This window comes from Globicephala melas, chromosome 21, assembly GCF_963455315.2.
Source record: "Globicephala melas chromosome 21, mGloMel1.2, whole genome shotgun sequence".
NCBI lineage: Eukaryota > Metazoa > Chordata > Mammalia > Artiodactyla > Delphinidae > Globicephala > Globicephala melas.
The window spans coordinates 21,159,912-21,179,297 of NC_083334.1; the positions used below are offsets into that span (position 1 = coordinate 21,159,912).

The following is a 19,386-nucleotide window of genomic DNA, read 5'->3' on the forward strand; positions in this document are numbered from 1 at the left end:
CCGCGGACCGCAAAAAAAAAAAAAAAAGAGGAGGGGGTGAAGTCCTGGGTCCCGTCACACTTCAAAGGACATGTGTCAATTTCTTCCTTCCTGCACCCGTTCACAGGATGTGTCAGGATGTTTCCTGTGAGCAAGAGCCTACTTTGTGCCAGGTGCTCTCACAGCGACAAGGGACTTTGTGGAATAATATAAGTAAGGTCTGTGCCCTCAATAAGCTTCAAACACTACACTGCGGGGGAGAGACTAGATTAAATAGTCCAGAGTGGCCACAGGGCAGGTCAAAGGGGACTGATCCGGCACACAGTCCATCACAACCAGCTCTCAGGCAAGGCTCACATCCCAGGGTCTGAGGATACTGAACGGTCTTCTCTGAAGACCTGGGCTTCCTTTGAGGGAAGGAGGGAGATCTGCAGGCTTCCTGGATCCTACTCTAGTCCTTGAAGCCTCTGGCCTGGACAGACACGCCCATGGCTCCCTGAAGGTGGCGCACACGCGGCCCCATGGGACCGCGGCAGAGGGCGTGCCGCACCGGGTCCAGGTCCGTGCGGCTCTTGAGTGCCCAGCAGAGACCAACGGGGTTAGGGGACAGCCGCCTCCACCTGCTGGCCCAGTACAGAACTACTGGGGCCGTCGCACCTTCCACCAAGGCCACGGGGAAGCTGGATGGGGCTAGGACAAGGAGGCTCACCAGCCCTCCCCACGCCAGGCGTGGTCCCAGTGGGGTCTGCGGCTGAACTCCACTCGTGGCAGTGGTCCAGCGTCCACTGCTAGACGCGCCGGAAGTCCTCCCAGATGGGGAAGAGGCCAGTTCTCCGCACCACCGGCCGGCTGAAGCTGGGGGGGCCTCTGAAGCCAGCAGTCCTTAGCTTCTGTTTCTGAAAGCTGCCTTTGGGTCCATAGTCCTGCCTGCTCCGTCCAGGCTGCGAGAGCTACCGGGGCTCGTGGTCCAGCAGCTGCGCCATCTTGACCTCCTTCCCCCTGGTCACGAGGTCCTCTAGCAACGTTGCACTGGGAAGCGGCTGGCTCAGTCTTAAGAGTCAGACTCCTTGGCCCCCACGGCCCAGCCAGCGTCTGAGCAGTAGACGAGAGGTCGTGCTTCGTGTGGGTAGCGGTGCCAGGACGGGGCCGCCTCCCTGCTGCTGCTGGACCAGACAGGTCCGGATACCCTTGCACAGCATTCCTGAAGGCCCTTCAGGGCCGCCACCGCAGCAGCCAGGATGACACTGTGAGGGCGCCACTGCAGACAGAGGAAGGAGTAAGTACAAAACCCTAAGGGGAGATGAGATTGGTGTGTGCAGGTATGAAAAAGGAGGCCAATGAAGCCAGAGTTTAGGGATTAAAGAGAATAGCAGAAGCAAAGGACAGAGTATTAGGCAGGGACCAGATTACATAATATTTTATAGGCCACAGTAAGGACCCTGGATTTTCTGTGAGTTGGTTTGGGAAGCTTTTGGAGAGTTTAAAGCAAGGGAGGCATATGCTCCCAGTGGCTTCCTGCTGTGTGGAGAATAAGAGTACTATTTTCACAGTTAGATCTTTGGTTCCAACAATACTTATTAGCATCTACCATGTGCCCAGAACCGTTACAGGTATTTGGAATACTTGTATCGACTCCTTTTACACTTACAGTTTGGTAGGAAAGACAGATACGTCTGCAAATGTGTTATGTGTATGATCAGTGTTCCAGGGTGGGCTGTGCTGACTGGGGAGTACGTGGCCACTGTGAAGTAAACGAAGAATGAAAACTAAATGGAGAATTGATAGAGACTAGGACTGGACCGGCGAAAAAAATGGGTGTGGGCAGTGGTCCAGGTAGACTGATCAACGTGGGATCAGAGAACCACAGGGAATTTTGTATTGCTTATGGTGTGGCCAGAAGGAAGGTGGGTAAGGGGAGAAGTAGGTCTAGATGAGGCTGAGGTGGTAGGTGGGTGTCAAATCACAAAGGCACAAGAAAGAGCTAGGACTTTATCCAATGGAAAGCATCCCTTATCAAACACTCATTTCAACCAGATTTTTTCATACATGACAGATCACAAAAGGCTGCCTCACTTTAGACCTAACCAATGTTATTCCTGCACTCAAAAGTTTATAACAAAATATCCATGGCCAGAAAAAAAATTCAGTCTGGTATCAAAATAGCTTTAATTAGATGAAATCAATCAATATGCTATTTGTTGAACTTTTACTATGTATACAACATATAAATACTAAAATCTTATGCCTGTTGATTTTAAATCTCTGGGTGGTTCATAGGTATTAGGAAAAAATTATTTACGTATTTTAGACTTTTAAATTCAAAGTATAACGCACATATAGGAAAGTGTACAGGATTCTGGACAAGATGGTGGAGCAGAAGGACTTGAGCTCACCTCCTCTCACGAAAACACCAAAATCACAACTAACTGCTGAACAAACATTGATAAAAAAGACTGGAACCTACCAAAAAAGATATTCACATCCAAAGACAAAGAAGAAGCCACAACAAAATGGTAGGAGCAGCACTTTCACAATATAAACAAATCCCATACCCACCAGGTGGGCGACCCACAGACTGGAAAATAATTATATGGCAGAAGTTCTCCCACAGGAGTGAGAGTTCTGAGCCGAACATCAGGCTCCCCAGACTGAGGGTCTGGCATTGGGAGAAGGAGCCCCCAGAGCACTTGACTTTGAAGGCCGGCGAGGCTTGAATGCAGGGGCGCCACGGGACTGGGGAACAGATTCCACCCTTGCAGAGCACACACAGGGTTTCACATGCACTGGGACCCAGCACAAAACAGTGACTCCACAGAAGCCTGGGCTAGATCTACATGTGGGTCTTGGAGACTCTCCTGGGGAGGTAAGGGTTCGCTATGACTCACTGTGGAGGCAAGGACACTGGTGGTACAGGCCCTAGGGAACACTTATCAGTGTGAGGTCTCCCAGAGGTCACCATTTTGGCACCGAGACCTGGCCTCACCCAACAGCCGGCAGACTCCAGTGCTGGGACACCTCAGGCCAAACAACCAGCAGGGGCAGGGAGAGAAAACAGCCCCACCCATCAGCAGACAGGCTGCCTAAAGTCTTCCTGAGCTCACAGCCACCTCTAAATACAGGCCTTGACATGGTCCTGCCCACCAGAGGGACAGGCCCAGCTCCACCCACCAGTGGGCAGGCACCAGTCCCTTTCACTAGGAAGCCTGCACAAGGCCCTGGACCAACCTCACCCACAAGGGGGCAGACACCAGAAGCAAGAGGAAGTATGATCCTGCACCCTGTGAAAAGGAGACCACAAACACGGAAAGTCAGACAAAATGAGACAGCAGAAAAGTATCTGCTGTCTTGTTCCAGGTGAAGGAACAAGATAAAAACCCAGAAGAACAACTAAATGAAGTGGAGATAGGCAATCTGCCTGAAAAAGAATTCAGAGTAATGACAGTAAAGAGAATCCAAGATCTCAGGAAAAGAATGGAGGCACAGACAGAGAAGATACAAGAAATGTTTAACAGGGGGAAGAGTCAAGATGGTGGAAAAGGAGGACATGGAGTTCACCTCTCCCCACAAGTACATCAAGAATACATCCACAGGGCTTCCCTGGTGGCGCAGTGGTTGAGAGTCTGCCTGCCGATGCAGGAGACGTGGGTTCGTGCCCCGGTCTGGGAGGATCCCACATGCTGCAGACCGGCTGGGCCCGTGAGCCATGGCCGCTGAGCCTGCACGTCCGGAGCCTGTGCTCCGCAACGGGAGAGGCCACAACAGTGAGAGGCCCGCGTACCGCAAAAAAAAAAAAAAAAAGACTACATCTACAAATGGAACAATTCTCACAGACCACCTGCTGAACACTAGCAAAAGACCTTAGAAACCTAAAAGGACAAGAAAAATCCCCACACAGCCGGGCAGCATGGGAAAGGACCTGCACCCCTGGTGGGGAGCTGAAGAACAGATGAGACTCCCATACCCGGGGAAAGCCTCCCTCACCAGCAGAGAGATCAGCTGGGACAGACAGCTGGGACACAATACAAGCAAACCGAATCCAACAATACATTAAAAGGATCATACACCATGATCAAGTGAGATTTGTCCCAGGGATGCAAGGATTCTTCAATATCCACAAATCAATCAGTGTGATACACCACATCAACAAAAGACAAAAACCACATGATCATCTCGAAAGATGCAGAAAAAGCTTCTCAAAAAATTCAACAACACTTAAGATAAAAACTCTCCAGAAAGTGGGCACAGAGGGAACCTACCTCAACATAATAAGGGCCACATACGACAAACCCACTGCAAACATCATTCTCAATTGTGAAAAACTGAAAGCATTTCCTCTAAGACCAGGAATGAGACAAGGATGTCCACTCTCACCACTTTTATTCAACATAGTTTTGGAACTCCTAGCCACGGCAATCAGAGAAGAAAAAGAAAAAAAAGGAATCCAAATTGGAAAAGAAGACGTAAAACTGTCTCTGTTTGCAGGTCACATGATACTATACATAGAAAATCCTGAAGATGCTACCAGAAAACTACCAAATTCATTGATGAGCTATAGTAAAGCTGGAGGATACAAAATTAATACACAGAAATCTCTTGCATTCCTATACACTAAGAACAAAAGATCAGAAAGAGAAATTAAGGAAACAATCACATTTATCATCCCATCAAAAAGAATAAAATACCTGGGAATAAACGTACCTAAGGAGGCAAAATACCTGTACTCAGAAGACTATAAGACACTGATGAAAGAAATAAACGATGACAAACGGAGAAATATACCATGTTACTGGACTGGAAGAATCAATATTATCAAAATGACTATACTACCCAAAGCTATCTACAGAGTCAATGCAATTCCTATCAAATTGCCAATGGCATTTTTCACAGAATTAAAACAAAACATTTTTACAATCTGTATGGAAACACAAAAGGCCCCAAATAGCCAAAGCAATCCTGAGAAAGAAAAACAGAGCTGGAGGAATCAATTCCCTGGCTTCAGATTATACTACAAAGCTACAGTAATCAAAACAGTACGGTACTGGAGCTAAAACAGAAATATAGATGAATGGAACAGGATAGAAAGCCCAGAAATAAAACCACACACCTATGGTCAATTAATCTATGACAAAGGAGACAAGACTACACAATGGAGAAAAGACAGTCTCTTCAATAAGTGGTGCTGGGAAAACTGGAAAGCTACATGTAAAAGAATGAAATTAGAACATACTCTAATACCATACACAAAAATAAACTCAAAATGGATTAAAGACGTAAATGTAAGTCCAGATACTATAAAACTCTTGGAAGAAAACACAGGAAGAACAATCTTTGACATAAATCTCAGCAGTATCTTTTTGGATCCACCTCCTCAAGTAATGAAGATAAAAATAAACAAATGGGACCTAATTAAACTTAAAAGCTTTTGCTCAGCAAAGAAAACCATAAACAAAACGAAAAGACAACCCTTAGAGTGGGAGAAAATATTTGCAAATGAAGTAACTGACAAGGGATTAATCTCCAAAATATACAAACAGCTCATGCAGCTCAATATCAAAAAAACAAACGACCCAGTCAAAAACTGGGCAGATCTCAATAGACGTTTCTCCAAAGAAGACATGCAAATGACGAAAAAGCACATGAGAAGATGCTCAACATCAATAATTATTAGAGAAATGCAAATTAAAACTACAATGAGGTATCACCTCACACCAGTCAGAACGGCCTCATCAAAAAATCTACAAACAATAAATGCTGGAGAGGGTGTGGAGAAAAGGGAACCCTCCTACACTGTTGGTGGGAATGTAAATTGATACAGCCACTACGGAGAACAGTATGCAGGTTCATAAAATAACTAAAAATAGAGCTACCATATGATCCAGCAATCCCACTCCTGGGCATATATTCGGAGAAAACCAGAATTCAAAAAGATACATGCACCCCAATGTTCATTGCAGCACTATTTACAATAGCCAGGACATGGAAGCAACGTAAACATCCATCAACAGAGGAATGGATAAAGAAAATGTGGTCCATATATACAATGGAATATTACTCAGCCATAAAAAAGAACAAAATAATGCCATTTGTAGCAACATGGATGGACCTAGAGATCATTATACTGAGTGAAGTCAGAGAAAGACAAATATCACAATATCACTTATATGTGGAATCTAAAAAAAAGGGGGTACAAATGAACTTATCTACAAAACAGAAATAAAGTTACAGATGTAGAAAATAAACTTATTGTTACCGGGGGAAAAGGGGAGAAGGATAAATTGGGAGACTAAGACTGACATATAAACACTACTATATATAAAACAGGTAAATAATAAGGACATACTGTATAGCACAGGGAACTCTACTCAATACTCTGTAATGGCCTATATGGGAAAAGAATCTAAAAAATAGTGGATATATGTATATGTGTAACTGATTCACTTTGCTGTACACCTGAAACTAACACAACAGTGTAAATCAACTATATTCCAATAAAAATTTTTTTAAAAAGATACAGGCACCCAAGTGTCCACTGCAGCACTATTTACAATAGCCAAGACATGGAAGCAACCTAAATTTCCATCAACAGAGAAATGGATAAAGAAGATGTGGTACATATATACAATGGGATATTTCTCAGCCATAAAGAAGAATGAAATAATGCCATTTGTAGCAACATGGATGGAGAAAGACAAATATCATGACATCAGTTATATGTGGAATCTAAAAAAAAAGATACAAATGAACTTACAAAACAGAAACAGACTCATAGACTTCAAAAACAAATTTATGGTTACCAAAGGGGAAAGGTTGGAGGTGGGTAGGAATAAATTAGGAATTTGCGATTAACATATATACACACTACTATGTATAAAATAAGACAATCAACAAGGACCTACTGTACAGCACAGGGAACTCTATTTGATACTCTGCAATAACCTATATGGAAAAAGAATCTGAAAAAGAATGGATATGTTTATGTATAAATGAATCACTTAGCTGTACGCCTGAAACTAATACAACATTGTAAATCAACTATACTCCAATATAAAATAAAAACAGAAAGAGAAGTGTACAAAGGATAAATGTACAGCTTTAATGAACTATCACAAAATGAAGATATCTGGGTAAAGCAGTAGAACACAACTAGTACCCAGAAATCCCTTCATTCTCCTTCCAAATTACTACCCTCACCTCCTCCCCAAATGTAACTACTACCTTGACTTCTAAAACCATTGATTAATTCTGCCTGTTTTTTAATTTATATAAATGGAATCACATGATATATATTTTGTGCTTGTCTTATTTCAACCAATATTATTATATCTTATTCATTTTCCTTGTTGTATAGTATTCCATTTTATGAGCTTACCACAATTTTTAAATTTTTTCTACTGTTGATAGACGTGAATTATTTCGTTTTTTTGCTATTATGATTCATACACTTGTGTATGTGTCTTAAGACACAGACACACATTAGGGAGGTTAAAAAAGGGTGTGAGGCTAAGTGTGCTGGAATCACTCTCAAGTGCTGTGAAAAGCCAAGAATTGGTTGGCCCTGAATTTTGTGTCATTATGATGTATTAAATTGATAGAATATTGTTTTGCAATGTAACCCAGAGTTAGGAAGGAATCAAATGTTTTTCAGTCATCCTGCAGGGGAGGTAAAGTCTGAGATATGTCTGACTTTTTACCTGCATGGGGTCAACCTACAATTTGGAGTGAAGTGAATATGCATACACCATGCACATTTTTTATTTATTTATTTTTGGCTGCAGTTGGTCTTCATTGCTGTGCACGGGCTTTCTCTAGTTGTGGTGAGCAGGGGCTACTTTTCATTGCAGTGTGCGGGCTTCTCATTGCGGTGGCTTCTCTTGTTATGGAGCATGGGCTCTAGGCAGGTAGGCTTCAGTAGTTGTGGCCAACGGGCTCTAGAGCACAGGCTCAATAGTTGTACATGGGCTTAGTTTCTCCACGGCATTTGGGATCTTCCCGGACCAGGGCTCTAACCCATGTCCCTTGCATTGGCAGGTGGATTCTTAACAACTGCACTACCAGGGAAGTCCCACTCTGCACTTTTTGATTGTTAACCTAATGCCTACAATCTTAACTATAACTTTAGAATTTAGATATGAGGATCTTCAGAATGAAATCAGAATGTCATCTTAATTGAGGAGAAAACAGAATTTCTTACCAAGGTAAAATTTTCTGATCTGTTTATAAAAACGTGTCAAGAAACACCTATACTCCATTTCTGCATGAGATAATCTGGTGATTTGTTAAATATCCTGAATTTCTAAAAATTACTGTCTAGATTGTTACTCAAATCTCTTTCCCTGCAGAGACACACAAGCGTCACCTGGTGGCCAGGAAGATCAACTCCAGTCTGAGATGTCATGCTTTTCGAAGTCTCATTCTAGCCTATTTTCCCGCACAGTCCCGTGGGGGGATGGAGGAAACAGGGGCACTTGCTAGTAAATATCAAGGCTCACACCTTTCCTGCCTCACACTGGTTACCAGAAAGACTTGCAAATGTAGTAAAGAGTATTGCCCAAACCTAGAAATCGAGGGTTAGACTGACTGCTCACCACATGGTGATTTAGATAATTGTTTTGACGGCTTGTTTTAATGTAATTACACATATATAACACATTTCTATAAAAAAATTAAGTAATACAGACATATAATAAGCAACAAGTAAAATTTCCTCCCCATTCCTTCCTAGCATTCCCGTTTTCCAACCCCATATGGGCTCTGGTCACTGTCTGGACATGTTTTTAGATAGAAAAGGCTTGCTGGAGGTCTCTTCATACTAAATTAGTAGAAAGTTGGGGGAAAAAACCAATGTAGCAGGAAGCTCCATCTGCCACATCTCCTCAGTTGTAGAAATAAGTCTCAGTTAAGAGATCTAGGGGGAGGAGTCAAGATGGCGGTGTGGGAAGATGCGGGTCTTCCCACAACTAGGGCACCTGCTGGCTGCTGGTGGGGGACCCTGATGCCCAAGGAGACGGGAGGGAACCCCCAAGTGAACCAGCAGGACGTGCGGGGAAGAGGAGGGAGAAGTGGAGGCCGGACAGGATTGGCACCCCTGAGGCCAAGGAGATCAGGAGAAGTAGGCAGGAGGAGCAGAGGGTGACTGCCCCGCCCACTCGGGTACAGGGAGCCTGCTGAGCTCCCAGGCCGGTCCCCTGCTCTCCAAAGCCCCCTCCAGGCCGTGTGGGTCCTTGGGGACATAGGAGGGAGGCTGAGGGGAGAACAGGAGAGGCAGGTGCGAGGGGCCCTCCGGGACCGGAGGAGCAGCAGAGGAGCGGAGAGCATTTGTTCCGCCCACTCGAGCCCAGGAAGCCTGCAGGGCTCCCAGGTGAGGTCCCCCGCCCTCTGAGACCAGGGGTGGGGCCACGCCTGGGCCCCTTCTGTTCCTTGAGCCTAAGCCCCACCCCCCACAGCCCCCAGGGCCTTTTCCAGCCCTGCGGGTCCTGAGCATAGGCCCCACCCACTGCCTAAACCACACCCTTGCTTAGGCCCTGCCCTCCACAGCCAAGGCCTTCCCCCCCCCACCCCGCTTTTCTTTTCTCTTTTCCCTCCTCCTCTTTTTTTTACTATTGTGGTACTGCTGTACCTTCCAGTTGTTGATTCATCTATATTTTTATTTTTATATTCTTTCTAACGTATCTGTTATGTTCCTAGTCTAACTTTATTTTTTACTTTGTTATTGTTCTCTGTTTTTGTTTTTGTTTTTTTTTTTGCCACCCCATGCAGCTTGTGGGATCTTGGTTCATGAGCCAGGGGTTGGGCCGAAGCTCCTGTGGTAGGAGCTCTGTGCCGTGACCACTGGACTAACAGAGGACCTCAGACCCCAGGGAATATTCATCGGAATGAGGTCTCACAGAGGTCCTCATCTCAGCACGAAGACCCAGCTCTACCCAACAGCCAACAGGCTCCAGTGTTGGAAGCCTCAGGCCAAACAACCAGTAAGACAGGGACACAAATAAATAAATAAATAAGACAGCAAATATGTCACAGATGAAGGAGCAAGGTAAAAACTTATAAGACCAAATAAATGAAGAGGAAATAGGCAGTCTACCTGAAAAGGAATTCAGAGTAATGATAGTAAAGATGATCCAGGATCTTGGAAATAGAATGGAGGCACGGATTGACAAAATACAAGAAATGTTTAACAAAGATCTAGAAGAACTAAAGAACAAACAAACAGAGATGAACAACACAATAACTGCAATGAAAAATACACTAGAAGAAATCAATAACAGAATAACTGAAGCAGAAGACCGAATAAGTGAGCTGGAAGACGAAATGGTGGAAAAAACTGCCAAGGAGCAGAGTAAAGAAAAAAGAATGAAAAGAATTGAAGACAATCTCAGAGACCTCGGGGACAACACTAAATGCACCAGCATTCGAATTATAGGGGTCCCAGAAGAAGAAGAGGAAAAGAAAGGGTCTGAGAAAATATTTGAAGAGATTAGAGTCGAAAACTTCCCTAACATGGGAAAGGAAATAGTCACCCAAGTCCAGGGAGCATAGAGAGTCCCATACAGGATAAACCCTAGGAGAAACACACTAAGACACATTTTAATCAAACTAACAAAATTTAAATTTAAAGAAAAAGTATTAAAAGCAGCAAGGGAAAAACAAAAAATAACATACAAAGGAGTCCCCATAAGGTTATCAGCTGATTTTTCGGAGGAAACTCTGTGAGCCAGAAAGGAGTGGCAGGATATACTTAAAGTGATGAAAGAGAAAAACCTACAACCAAGATAACTCTACACAGCAAGGATCTCATTCAGATTCGACAGAGAAATTAAAACCTTTACAGACAAGCAAAAGCTAAGAGAATTCAGCACCACCAAACCAGCTTTACAACAAATGCTAAAGGAACTTCTCTAGGTGGGAAACACAAGAGAAGAAAAAGACCCACAAAAATAAACCCAAAACAATTAAGAAAATGGTAACAGGAACATACATATCGATAATAACCTTGAATGTAAATGGATTAAATGCCCTAACCAAAAGACACAGACTGGCTGAATGGATATAAAAACAAGACCCATGTATATGCTGTCTACAAGAGACCCACTTCAGACCTAGGGACACACACAGAATGAAGGTGAAGGGATGGAAAAAGTTATTCCATGAAAATGGACAGCAAAAGAAAGCTGGAGTAGCAATACTCATATCCAATCAAATAGACTTTAAAATAAAGACTGTTACAGGAGATAAGAAGGGACACCACATAAAGTTCACAGGATCAATCCAAGAAGAAGATATAACAATTATAAATGTTTTACGCACCCAACACAGGAGCACCTCAATATGTAAGGCAAATGCTAACGACCATGAAAGGAGAAATCGACAGTAACACAACAGTAGGGGACTTTAACATGCCACTTACACCAATGGACAGATCATCCAAACAGAAAATAAATAAGGAAACACAAGCTTTAAATGACACAACAGAACAGATAGATTTAATTGATATTTATAGAACATTCCACTCAAAAGTGGCAGAATACACTTTCAAGTGCACACAGAACATTCTCCAGGATAGATCACATCTTGGGTCACAAATCAAGTCTCAGAAAATTTAAGAAAATTGAAATCATACCAAGCATCTTTTCTGACCACAACGCTATGAGATTGGAAATCAATTACAGGAAAAAAAACTGTAAAAAACACAAACACATGGAGGCTAAACAGTGTGCTACTAAATAACTGAGAGATCAATGAAGAAATCAAAGAGGATATTAAAAAATACACAGAAACAAATGACAATGAAAACACGACGACCCAAAACCTATGGGATGCAGCAAAAGCAGTTCTAAGAGGGAAGTTGAGAGCAATACAATCTCACCTCAAGAAACAAGAAAAATCTCAAACAATCTAACCCTACACTTAAAACAGCTAGAGAAAAAAGAACAAAGAAAACCCAAAGTCAGTAGAAGGAAAGAAATCATAAAGATCAGAGCAGAAATAAATGAAATAGAAACAAAGAAAACAGAGAAATAGCAAAACAAAGAAAATAGCAAAGATCAATAAAACTAAAAGCTGGTCCTTTGAGAAGATAAACAAAACTGATAAACCCTTAGCCAGACTCATCAAGAAAAAAGGGAGAGGATGCAAATCAATAAAATTAGAAATGAAAAAGGAGAAATCAGAACCAACATGGCGGAAATACAAAGGGTTATAAGAGACTACTACAAACAACTATATGCCAATAAAATGGACAACCACGAAGAAATGGACAAATTCTTGGAAAGGTACAATTTTACAAGACTGAACCACGAGGAATTAGAAATATAAACAGACCTATCACAAGTAATGAAATTGAAACTGTAATTAAAAATCTTCCAACAGGGGCTTCCCTGGTGGCGCAGTGGTTGAGAGTCCGCCTGCCGATGCAGGGGACACAGGTTCGTGTCCGGGAAGATCCCACATGCTGCGGAGCGGCTGGGCCCATGAGCCATGGCCACTGAGCCTGCGCGTCCAGAGCCTGTGCTCCACAACGGGAGAGGCCACAACAGTGAGAGGCCCGTGTACCGCAAAAAAAAAAAAAAAAAAAAAATCTTCCAACAAACAAAAAAGTCCAGGACCAGATGGCTTCACAGGTGAATTCTATCAAACATTTAGAGAAGAGCTAACACCGATTCTTCTCAAACTCTTCCAAAAAACTGCAGAGGGTGAAACACTCCCAAATTCATTCTACAAAGCCACCATCACCCTGATACCAAAACCAGAAAAAGATATCACAATAAAAGAAAATTATGGACCAATATCACTGATGGACATAGATGCAAAACTCCTCAACAAAATACCAGCAAACAGAATCCAACAACCCATTAAAGGGATCATACACCATGGTCAAGTGTGATTTATCCCAGGGATGCAAGGATTCTTGAATATACGCAAATCAATCAATGTGATACACCACATTAACAAATTAAGGAATAAAAACCATATGATCATCTCAATAGATGCAGAAAAAGCTTCTCACACAATTCAACAACAATTTATGATAAAAACTCTCCAGAAAATGGGCACAGAGCAAATCTACCTCAACATAATAAAGGCTATTTATGACAAACCCACAGCAAATATCATACTCAATGGTGAAAAACTGAAAGCATTTCCACTAAGATCAGGAACAAGACAAGGATGTCCACTCTCGCCACTCTTATTCAACACAGTTTTGAAAGTCCTAGCCATGGCAATCAGAGAAGAGAAAGAAATAAAAGGAATACAAATTGGAGAAGAAGTAAAACTGTCACTGTCTGTGGATGACATGATACTATACATAGAAAACGCTAAAGATGCCACCAGAAAACTACTAGAACTAATCAATGAATTTGGTAAGGTTGCAGGATACAAAATTAATGCACAGAAATCTCTGGCATTCCTATACACCAACAACGAAAAATCAGAAAGAAAAATTAAGGAAACAATCCCATTTACCATCACAACAAAAAGAATAAAATACCTAGGAATAACCCTGCCTAAGGAGGCGAAAGACTTGTACTCAGAAAACTATAAAACGCTGATGAAAGAAATCAAAGATGACATAAACAGATGGAGAAATATACCATGTTCTAGGATTGGAAGAATCAATATTGTGAAAATGACTATACTACCCAAAGCAATCTACAGATTAACGCTATCCCTATCAAACGACAAATGGCATTTTTCACAGAACTAGAACAAAAAATTTCACAATTTGTATGGAAACACAAAAGACCCCGAGTAGCCAAAGCAATCTTGAGAAAGAAAAATGGAGCTGGAGGAATCAGTCTCCCCAAATTCAAACTATACCACAAAGCTACAGTAATCAAGACAGTATGGTACTGACACAAAAACAAATATAGATCAATGGTACAGGATAGAACGCCCAGAGATAAATCCATGCACATATGCGCACCTAATTTACGACAAAGGAGGCAAGAACATACAGTGGAGAAAAGACAGCCTCTTCAAGAAGTGGTGCTGGAAAAACTGGACAGCTACATGTAAAAGAATGAAATTAGAACACTCCCTAATAGCACGCAGAAAAATAAACTGCAAATGGATTAAAGACTTAAATGTAAGACCAGACACTATAAAACTCTTAGAGGAAAACACAGGAAGAACACTCTTTGACAAAAACCAAAGCAAGATCTTTTTTGACCCATCTCCTAGAGTAACGGAAATAAGAACAAAAATAAACAAATGGGACTTAATTAAACTTAAAAACTTTTGCACAGCAAATTAAACCATGAACGAGACAAAAAGACAACCTCAGAATTGGAGAAAATATTTGCAAATGAAACAACAAAGGATTAATCTCCAAAATATACAAACAGCTCATGGAGCTCAGTATCAAAAAAAACAAACAATCCAATTAAAAAATGGGTGGAAGACCTAAATAGACATTTCACTAAGGAAGACATACAGATGCCCAAGAGGCACATGAAAAGATGCTCAACATCACTAATTATTAGAGAAATGTAAATCAAAACTACAATGAGATATCACCTCACGTCGGTCAGAATGGTCATTATCAAAAAATCTAGAAACAATAAATGCTGCAAAGGGTGTGGTGAAAAGGGAACCCTCCTGCACTGTTGGTGGGAATGTAAATTGATACAACCACTATGGAGAACAGTATGGAGGTTCTTTAAAAAACTAAAAATAGAACTACCATATGAACCAGCAATCCCACTACTGGGCATATACCCTGAGAAAACCGTAATTCAAAAAGAGACATGTACTATAATGTTCACTGCAGCACTATTTACAATAGCCAGGACATGGAACCAACCTAAGTGTCCATCAACAGATGAATGGATAAAGAAGATGTGGTACATATATACAATGGAATATTACTCAGCCATAAAAGGAAACGAAATTGAGTTATTTGTAGTGAGGTGGATGGAACTAGAGTCTGTCATACAGAGTGAAGTAAATCAGAAAGAGAAAAACAAATACCATATTCTAACGCACATATATGGAATCTAAAAAAAAAAAAAAATGGCATTGATGAACCTAGTTGCAGGGCAGGAGTAAAGATACAGACATAGAGAATCGACCTAAGGACACAGGGTGGGAGGGGGAAGCTGGGGCGAAGTGAGAGTAGCATCGACATATATACACTACCGAACGTAAAATAGATAGCTAATGGGAAGCAGCAGCATAGCACAGGGAGATCAGCTCGGTGCTTTGCGATGACCCAGAGGGGTGGGATAGGGAAGATGGGAGGGAGGCTCAAGAGGGACGGGATATGGGGACATATGTATGCATACGGCTGATTCACTTTGTTGTACAACAGAAACTGACACAGTTTTGTGAAGCAATTATACTCCAATAAAGATCTATTTTAAAAAAAGAAATCTAAAAATTCCACCCATGAGTTTTCAAAGATCCAAAAATTGTAACAATTGACACTAACATATGAATAAATACCAAATCTCAAACTTCATGCAGTCTATTAAAACAATACCACTTAAAGACTATATGTAGTGAATTTCCACCCTCACCACAATCTTTTACTAGTTTATCTCCCATTTGGTTGAGACTTTCTTGCCACTGGTGTGAAAATATGAAAAGTCACAGTCCATTGTCAAATCAAACTTTCTAACAGTTCTCTGGTCCTAAAGACATATGCATCTCTGTAAGCTAGTCCAACCACACACATCTCTCCTTTTACTACATTAATCTATTGACTAGATCCTGGTTTTAGGCTCAGGAAGATAACCAGAGGATACTCCCTCAACGATCTATACACTATTATGGTTCTTCATGACTCTTAACGATTGGGAGTGTATGTCACTGGCATTTCCTGTGACCCACTCAACATCTTAAATCCAAGCCAGTCCTTCCCCCACCCCCACCCCCCGCCCGCCCCGCCCCGCAATCTGAGAAGTCACCGGGACCCAGGAGAGCTCTGGCTACAAGCACCTATAAATGTTCTTTCAGAGCGGTCATGAAGCCAAGGTCATGTCTCTGTTTTCATTCACAAAATGAGTGCCTAGTATGTCCTGCCAGATGCTTGGCAACAAAAATGAGTAACACCAATTCCTTGCCTTCAGGGATCTCTCATTATAACAGGGACTTTTTTTTTTTTTTTTTTTTTTTGCGGTACACGGGCCTCTCACTGTTGTGGCCTCTCCCATTGCGGAGCACAGGCTCCGGACGCGCAGGCTCAGTGGCCATGGCTCACGGGCCCAGCCGCTCCGCGGCATGTGGGATCTTCCCAGACCGGGGCACGAACCCGTGTCCCCTGCATCGGCAGGCGGACTCTCAACCACTGCGCCACCAGGGAAGCCCTATAACAGGGACTTTTAACAAAGTTAAAACACAAAACTGATTAGAATAAAACATTGGTAACTTCTAAGATAGAAGCCTCTGTCCAGAATATATTATTAGTTCCTATAAATCAGTAAGAAAAAGACAAATAATCCAATATAAATGTTCAAAGGATGCAAATGGCCAGTTCACAGAAGAAGAAATACAAATGATTAGTAAATAAAACTGTTCAACCTTGATAATAGTCAGGAAAATGCAAATTAAGATAATGAGATGTCATTTTTTAATCTAATAGGCTGGAAAACAGTTTAGTAGGTTATTAGCATCCAGTCTTGGGTATGGGGAGACGGCACCCCAAGCTCAGCTGGTAACAGCATAAACCGGTGTCATGAGGAAGGGGCAACCTTTGGGTTTTAACTTAAAAATATTCATATTCTGTGATCTAGAAATCTTTTCTTGAGGTATACTTCTAAGGGAAACACTCAAACATCTGCAGAGAACGAGGATTACAGGGTGTTTATAGCAGCACTGTTTGTAATGCCAAGACACAGAAAAACACCTAAACGCTCACCAATGGAAAACTGGGTAGTTAAATATGCTAGTTAGTTCTAGATAACAGAGTATTATGAAGCATTTAAAAAGAATAAGCTCTGTTTCTGCTGACATGGAAAGCTCCGCCAGAACATTTGCTAGAATGATAACCCATAACTTTACTGACAGACCTACTAAGTACCCACTGTAATAAATGGGAAGGGCCCTGCCTAGGTATGTCACTGAAGGATCACACAACACCTCTTTCCTCTTTTCTCTTTCTGAAAATTCCGTTAGACAGATTTTCCCCACTTAAGATTTGTTCTCAATTTCTAGTTTTCTTTTGTCTCCAATCTCTATCTACCTTTTTTCTTAATGTTCAACATTCCTGGAATTTCCTCAGCGTCAGCCTTCAAAACTTAGCATGAATTGTTATTTCAGTTACCATTTCTATAAACTGCAAAGAATTATTTTTTCTGTTTTCTTTTTTTTTTTTAACATTCTCTTCTGATACTATTAAGTGTAGCTTTTGTCCCCTTCCTGCATCTTCTGTTTCCACTCAGCCTCTTTTCCCCATTTGCTGGTTTTGGTCTTCATTTTTCATGTCAGAGCTTTTCCTTGCAAGTGTGATGACTTCTGGCCATCCATTCACATTTTAGAGAGACTCATACAGGTAGGGCTGGGTTTGTTAAAGGCTGGTATAAAAAATTAATGAACAGAAACCTCAGTTAAATAGAATCTGGAGACCAGAAGGGGGAGCTCTCAGGCCCTATGACCACAGCAGAGCCCAATAGGAAGAAGAAAGATTCCTCTTCTTTCCTGGCAAGGAGTCAGCTAAGGAAAAGCCATGGACTCTGTTTGCTATAACCCTCCCAACTTCCTCCCCCCCCCCCCAGTAAAAGTGCTCTTCTTCCCTTGCCATGTGGGAAACTCACATGCTGCTCATCACGGTTGCAGCCCCCGAACAGCAATTCTCTGTTGATCCTGAATAAACCCATCTTTGCTGGAGAAATAGCTGTGCATTTGTTTCAGGTCAACACTGCCATCACAAAGGACAGCAGGGAAAGAGTCTTCGCCCTGAGGGACTTCCGTGGCTGTATTTTTCTCCAGCGTTCTTCAGTTTCTCCAGGACGGATGCGGGTGTCGCATGTGGGAAGGAGGCTGCCGAGCCACCATTCAGGGCGCCAATTTTTCTTCAGTTCCTGCCTCTTTATCCTCCTGGCCTATGCGGGCCTGATGTCCCTGCGATCAGCACCTTCGGATCAAATCCTCTTGAGTGTAAACCTCCTGAGCATGGGCAGCAGGTGAACAGATTAATTCGCACCCCCTTCCCACTTTTCCAGCCCTCTTCACAGGTCAGACTGCCTCTAAGTGCTGGTCCTCTCGGGCCATCTTCGGTTATCAGTTATCCCCTCACGCAGGCCGTTGCCCTGAACTTCCTCTGTTCTGTTCAGGCATCACCTTCTGTCCTCTTTCTGTCTTCTTAGTACTTGCTGAGAAATTTTTCCAGGTAAAGGAGGTAAACATATTTGGTCATTTTATTTTGAACTGGAAGCCCCAGATTAATCTGTCACTCTCAAAAACAGGGTTAGTTGTCCAAAGAAGAAAACCATTCACTAGGGCTATGTCTTTCTTTGCCACTAGGTGGTGCTGCCACATCTGAAGATGAAATGGGACCAGTCACCTCAGCTTCAGAGGGAACTGGATCCGTTCTTAAGGATTTGTCTCTCATTTGGACGAAGCATATGCTCTTACATAAGGCCATAGTGCTTTTAAAGTTTTTTTTCTGTTTTAGAAAAATATTCTCTGTATTAGCAGGGGCACACTTTTTTATCCATAATCTTTGAAGCCTGAATGATAAATGATCATTTTTACTAATATTCGCTAGATGTGAAATCTTTGATGAGTTCACTTACCTTTTCCAAGCCTCACTTCTCTCATCTATAAAATGATGAAAATAATAACTATATCTCACATTGTGTAGGACTTAAATATTCATTACATATCTCATAGGGGCATAGGGTGGGTGCACAAAAAAATGCTAAGAATGGCAACACTGTTAGAATAAACGTTAGGCTTTTGAGAGCACTTCAAAAGTCAATTTACAAACCAGGAAGAAACAGAAAATATGAACAGACCAATCACAAGCACTGAAATTGAAACTGTGATTTAAAAACTCCCAACAGACAAAAAGTCCAGGACCAGATGGCTTCACAGGCCATCTATCAAACATTCAGAGAAGAGCTAACACCTATCCTTCTGAAACTCCTCCAAAAAACTGCAGAGGAAGGAACACTCCCAAACTCGTTCAATGAGGTCACCATCACCCTGACACCAAACCAAAGATATGACAAAAAAAATTACAGGCCTATATCACTGATGAACACAGACGCAAAAATCCTCAACAAAATACTAGCAAACCGAATCCAATAATACATTAAAAGGATCATACACCACGATCAAGTGGGATTTATCCCAGGGATGCAAGGATTCTTCAATGTCTGCAAATCAATCAGTGTGATACACCACATTAAAAAACTAAAGAATAAAAACCATATGATCAACTCGATAAATGCAGAACAAGGTTTTGAC

The 19,386-nt window shown here is 42.0% G+C and overlaps 1 pseudogene; it reads right to left on the reverse strand.

Annotated features, from left to right (window-relative positions):
* Nucleotides 1-578: 578 nt before the first annotated feature.
* On the reverse strand, nucleotides 579-17,792 carry LOC132594416 (alpha-ketoglutarate-dependent dioxygenase alkB homolog 4 pseudogene; annotated as a pseudogene).
* Nucleotides 17,793-19,386: the final 1,594 nt, after the last annotated feature.